General features: G+C 51.2%; 1 pseudogene; it reads right to left on the bottom strand.

The window, feature by feature from the left end:
• Nucleotides 1–2,983: 2,983 nt before the first annotated feature.
• On the bottom strand, nucleotides 2,984–4,123 carry LOC121496212 (annotated as a pseudogene).
• Nucleotides 4,124–6,501: the final 2,378 nt, after the last annotated feature.

Here is a 6,501-nt window from a genome sequence, read left to right as displayed (position 1 = left end):
GGCAGGGCCATCGGGGATCCTGGGGGGCTGTGGGCCTGCTGCGCTGGGCAAGGGAAACACGCCTCCAGCTTCCCTGGAAATCTCCCTCTGTTGGGGTTTAAAAGTAGGCAACAGACGCGTTTTCCATTTCTGAACGTCTCCCTCACTTTCTACTTCTCTTTTTGCTTTCCTTTATGACACACTTTCGACTGGCTCTAGAGCACTGTTTCCCAACTACGTGGGCGTGCTTGTCATGACTGCCCTTGCCTCCAGAGTCTTCTCACGCATTGATTGGCTTTTCACGCATCATCCAGAAAAGTTCGGAACCCGGATGCGCTGTCTCTAGAGTCCAGTGTATGTCCCATGCTCCTATGTGAACTTTGTACATACACAACCCCGTGTCGGTTCACCCTTCTCGTGTGAAGGCGACGCAGGGTTAAGGATGTCTAGCGCTGGTAAACATGAAGGCCAATTGTTAGGCTTCCGACGTGGAATGGGATGGCCAACGTTGAAGAGTGACCTATCGAGTACTGATAGGTACGTGATTTCTGATACGGAAAGCACATATGCAGGTGAACCATGTCTACAAAGACAAGAGAATGAACGCAGAGTCTCTCACAATTTAGAACGATGCCAAAGTGCTGATAGGAATCCAAGAGTTGAATTGCTTCCTTGACATGTGCTTCTCCAGTAGAGGCCGTTTCAGGTTGCCTCGGCTGACAAAGTGGTCTCTTGCCTCACCTGCGACTCCGTACTCATCAAGGTGTTTTCAAAACTCCTTTTGTTCTGTTTCGCACTGTGTACAGTTACTGATGCGTTGACTGTCTTTCGTAACGTCAAACGATCACGTAGAATCTCTTTGTTCTGAAATGCTGAGAGCCCACATCACCTCCAGGCTCACACAGAAGCCACATCCACAAAGCGCCAAAGGCAGCTCCCAGCTCAGCCAGGGCCACCTCTCCCAGTGACTTTGAGATCCAGGAACGGATGGAGACAAAGTCCTCTGCTCACAGGGGCCTGTCATTCCTGGGTGTGTCGCCCTCCTCTGCACACATTTCAGGGCTCTTCCACTAATTCAACGGCCATGCTTCTTGTGTGGTACTCAAGAAAGCCCAAGGAGAGACAACAAACAGGACGGAAGAAGCTTTGGCTGGGGCCCTCCCAGGCTGAGCTTTGGAGAGCCTCCAGACCACCGGACTACCTAAGACTAGTTCACAGAGCTCAGAACCTTGGAAGCCTTGTCACAGGGATTCCCTCTGGTGGCTGAAGGTTCATTTTCAGGGACACTATGCAGATACAGACCACGGATGTTGGAAAAGTCTATCTCGTATTTATTGTTCTGTGCAGCTCACTACTCGTAAAAGATATCTTGCTTTTTAGAGAAAGAGAGAGAGTGAGAGCAATATAGAGAGCAGCATGAGCAGGGGAGGAGAGGGAGCAGCAGACACCCAACTGAGAAGGAGCCCGATGACAGGCTCCATCCAAGCACCCTGGGATTGGCGATCCAGCCAAAGACAGATGCCTCACGGAATGAGCCACCCAGGTGCCCCAGGGACAAGGAATCCTCTGCAGTCTCTGCGCTTGTGGGGAGCCTGATGTAGGGTTCCATCCAACCACCCTGAGATGAGGATCTCAGCGGAAACCAAGATCTGGCTGCTTACCCGACCTTGTCAACCACATTGCCTACCTCGCTGCTCTTTGGAACACTGTATTTTCCAGAGGGGGAGAGAGAGAGGAGAGACAGAGAGATAGAGAGAGAGAGAGAGACAGAGAGAGAGAGAGAGAGAGAGAGAGACAGAGAGAGAGAGAAAGAGAGAAAGAGAAAAGCTGAGGAAATTGGCTTTCTACACTCTCTGAATCCATTCCTTCAGAGAAAGACCTGCATTTAGCTCTGGAGATGAATCATCCAGCAGGGGCAGGCTGATGCAGAGAACACAAGCCAGGTGTCCAGGCCTGGTCACTACCTCAGTGCATTGCTGGCTGTAGGGGGCAGTCTTCTGCTGCAGAGCATCGGACAGACCACCGAGTCCAATCCTCCTGCTTTGTCTTTGCTTGTTCCTACAGCCACTGTCCCCTGGTTGTAACGGGGACGTGCCCTCCTGTCCATAATGGTCCGTCATCAGGGGCAAAAGAAGACAACAAGGCCTCTCGGAGGAGAGTTTCCAAAAAGGAGGGAACGTCCACAGACTGTGTGCTTCAGTGAGTGGCTTGTCCTTAGAAGTCACATGGCCACACAGGATCCACAAGGGAATCCATTTGGAGACCACTTCTCCTTCGGGACTCTGTTCCCATGGGACCGCTTCCATTGCTAGGCTTCAAGGGAACGGACCGGCTTGTAACTGGCAGACCCCAGTAGGCATTTTCTTAAGGATATTGGCACCGGGACATGCACCAGTCTAATAGGGAAGGTATTATCTAGTGCTGTTGATCGTATTTCCGGATATGCCTGCTTCCTTTTCTGCTTACAGAGTTCCTATGTCCCTTCTTCTTCTTCTTCTTGTACCCTTTGCTATTCCTGCCATTCCTTCACTCTGCTGGTTGTTTGGAGGTTTGTTTTTTCTCGACAGAACTCAGAGAAACTGGGTAGGAGATGGGATCGGTTGTGTGCGCCCTCATCCTGACAGGCACATATGCACTGGCATCGAGGAGGACTATGGCTTGACTTCTCATGAGAGTAACAGAATCATGAGGAGAAGAGTCGTACGATCCATTTTTTCATCAGATTCTATTCCGACTCCATCCCTCTCGAAAGAAACCACAAATCCAAGAATGTTTGCAGAGAACAGTTTAATGACCAAGAGAATCAAACACTGAATAAATAGAAAGCATCCCCAGTCCCCCTGAATCACAGAGTGACGGTACACCTACTAGTATACAAAGAGAACCCAGTTAAGGTATAAATAGGAAGAAATAAATAAATAAATAAATAAATAAATAAATATAATAAATAAACGAAAAGTAGTAAATAGAGAGATGGGCAAGGTTATCTGAAAGTAAACGGTGTTTGTCGACTTCACTTGATGGTGCTGCCCCGTCCTGAACACGTTGGACACCCCGATTGCCTTCGTGTCACCGTGACGGCAGGCGTGAGCTTCTCTGAGGCGGCAGGACTCGTGCAAGTGTGCTCCGATCAGTCAGGGAATGTCATTTCCGTGCGGACCCGGGCGGGTCTCATTTCCTCCTCCTGATTCTTTCTTGCAAGATTGTCGAGGAGAAGAAGGATCTCCCGATTTCTGCTCGGACCATCTCCCAGGCACACGGGCTGTGGTTCTTGTCTTGCAGGTAGAGGGAGATCCTTTGGAAGTAGGACCTCAGGGTGGAGTCCTCATGCATGAGGGGGGTCTCGGCCAGCCCCGCCTCCTGCAGGGGACAGGCCTCCAGGTCATCCAGCTGCTGCGAGAGCCCCGAGCACAGTTCCTCCAGGAGAGTCATGTTCCAAGGAGCGGAGGACGTGTACGGGCAGAAGAGGTGGAAGACCTTCTGGTCATCACGTGGACCACAGAGAGGGCCTGCGCCTCCTGGAGCCGCTGGCCATCAAACAGCTCCTTGGGGAAGGCAAAGTCATTGGTGTCGTGGTCACAAGAGCCGGCGGAGAGTCTCCTCATCTGTCCCAGGAGCGTCAGGACCCTCCAGTTGCGCAGGCCGTGGGCGTCGGGCAGGTCGCAAGCCAGACAGCACAGGGAGTGGCAGCTGAGCAGCACCAGGGCCAGCGAGAAGGAGCAGGGCAGGGCCATCGGGGATCCTGCAGGGGCTGTGGGCCTGGCTGCGCTGGGCAAGTGTGGGAACCACGGCTCCAGCTTCTCTGAGCATCTTCCCTCGTGTGTGGGGCTTAAGTAGGCAACAGACGCGTTTTCCATTTCTGAACGTCTCCCTCACTTTCTACTTCTCTTTTTGCTTTCCTTTATGACACACTTTCGACTGGCTCTAGAGCACTGTTTCCCAACTACGTGGGCGTGCTTGTCATGACTGCCCTTGCCTCCAGAGTCTTCTCACGCATTGATTGGCTTTTCACGCATCATCCAGAAAAGTTCGGAACCCGGATGCGCTGTCTCTAGAGTCCAGTGTATGTCCCATGCTCCTATGTGAACTTTGTACATACACAACCCCGTGTCGGTTCACCCTTCTCGTGTGAAGGCGACGCAGGGTTAAGGATGTCTAGCGCTGGTAAACATGAAGGCCAATTGTTAGGCTTCCGACGTGGAATGGGATGGCCAACGTTGAAGAGTGACCTATCGAGTACTGATAGGTACGTGATTTCTGATACGGAAAGCACATATGCAGGTGAACCATGTCTACAAAGACAAGAGAATGAACGCAGAGTCTCTCACAATTTAGAACGATGCCAAAGTGCTGATAGGAATCCAAGAGTTGAATTGCTTCCTTGACATGTGCTTCTCCAGTAAGGCCGTTTCAGGTTGCCTCGGCTGACAAAGTGGTCTCTTGCCTCACCTGCGACTCCGTACTCATCAAGGTGTTTTCAAAACTCCTTTTGTTCTGTTTCGCACTGTGTACAGTTACTGATGCGTTGACTGTCTTTCGTAACGTCAAACGATCACGTAGAATCTCTTTGTTCTGAAATGCTGAGAGCCCACATCACCTCCAGGCTCACACAGAAGCCACATCCACAACGCGCCAAAGGCAGCTCCCAGCTCAGCCAGGGCCACCTCTCCCAGTGACTTTGAGATCCAGGAACGGATGGAGACAAAGTCCTCTGCTCACAGGGGCCTGTCATTCCTGGGTGTGTCGCCCTCCTCTGCACACATTTCAGGGCTCTTCCACTAATTCAACGGCCATGCTTCTTGTGTGGTACTCAAGAAAGCCCAAGGAGAGACAACAAACAGGACGGAAGAAGCTTTGGCTGGGGCCCTCCCAGGCTGAGCTTTGGAGAGCCTCCAGACCACCGGACTACCTAAGACTAGTTCACAGAGCTCAGAACCTTGGAAGCCTTGTCACAGGGATTCCCTCTGGTGGCTGAAGGTTCATTTTCAGGGACACTATGCAGATACAGACCACGGATGTTGGAAAAGTCTATCTCGTATTTATTGTTCTGTGCAGCTCACTACTCGTAAAAGATATCTTGCTTTTTAGAGAAAGAGAGAGAGTGAGAGCAATATAGAGAGCAGCATGAGCAGGGGAGGAGAGGGAGCAGCAGACACCCAACTGAGAAGGAGCCCGATGACAGGCTCCATCCAAGCACCCTGGGATTGGCGATCCAGCCAAAGACAGATGCCTCACGGAATGAGCCACCCAGGTGCCCCAGGGACAAGGAATCCTCTGCAGTCTCTGCGCTTGTGGGGAGCCTGATGTAGGGTTCCATCCAACCACCCTGAGATGAGGATCTCAGCGGAAACCAAGATCTGGCTGCTTACCCGACCTTGTCAACCACATTGCCTACCTCGCTGCTCTTTGGAACACTGTATTTTCCAGAGGGGGAGAGAGAGAGGAGAGACAGAGAGATAGAGAGAGAGAGAGAGACAGAGAGAGAGAGAGACAGAGAGACAGAGAGAGAGAGAAAGAGAGAAAGAGAAAAGCTGAGGAAATTGGCTTTCTACACTCTCTGAATCCATTCCTTCAGAGAAAGACCTGCATTTAGCTCTGGAGATGAATCATCCAGCAGGGGCAGGCTGATGCAGAGAACACAAGCCAGGTGTCCAGGCCTGGTCACTACCTCAGTGCATTGCTGGCTGTAGGGGGCAGTCTTCTGCTGCAGAGCATCGGACAGACCACCGAGTCCAATCCTCCTGCTTTGTCTTTGCTTGTTCCTACAGCCACTGTCCCCTGGTTGTAACGGGGACGTGCCCTCCTGTCCATAATGGTCCGTCATCAGGGGCAAAAGAAGACAACAAGGCCTCTCGGAGGAGAGTTTCCAAAAAGGAGGGAAGGTCCACAGACTGTGTGCTTCAGTGAGTGGCTTGTCCTTAGAAGTCACATGGCCACACAGGATCCACAAGGGAATCCATTTGGAGACCACTTCTCCTTCGGGACTCTGTTCCCATGGGACCGCTTCCATTGCTAGGCTTCAAGGGAACGGACCGGCTTGTAACTGGCAGACCCCAGTAGGCATTTTCTTAAGGATATTGGCACCGGGACATGCACCAGTCTAATAGGGAAGGTATTATCTAGTGCTGTTGATCGTATTTCCGGATATGCCTGCTTCCTTTTCTGCTTACAGAGTTCCTATGTCCCTTCTTCTTCTTCTTCTTGTACCCTTTGCTATTCCTGCCATTCCTTCACTCTGCTGGTTGTTTGGAGGTTTGTTTTTTCTCGACAGAACTCAGAGAAACTGGGTAGGAGATGGGATCGGTTGTGTGCGCCCTCATCCTGACAGGCACATATGCACTGGCATCGAGGAGGACTATGGCTTGACTTCTCATGAGAGTAACAGAATCATGAGGAGAAGAGTCGTACGATCCATTTTTTCATCAGATTCTATTCCGACTCCATCCCTCTCGTAATAAACCACAAATAGTAGAAATGTTTTGCAGATAACAGTTTTTAATGAGCAAGAGAAGCCAACACTGA

The sequence above is a fragment of the Vulpes lagopus genome, chromosome 7 (assembly GCF_018345385.1).
Source record: "Vulpes lagopus strain Blue_001 chromosome 7, ASM1834538v1, whole genome shotgun sequence".
Taxonomy (NCBI): Eukaryota; Metazoa; Chordata; class Mammalia; order Carnivora; family Canidae; genus Vulpes; species Vulpes lagopus.
Note: the sequence above shows the minus strand (reverse complement) of the source record. Positions and strands in the feature narration are given on the sequence as shown.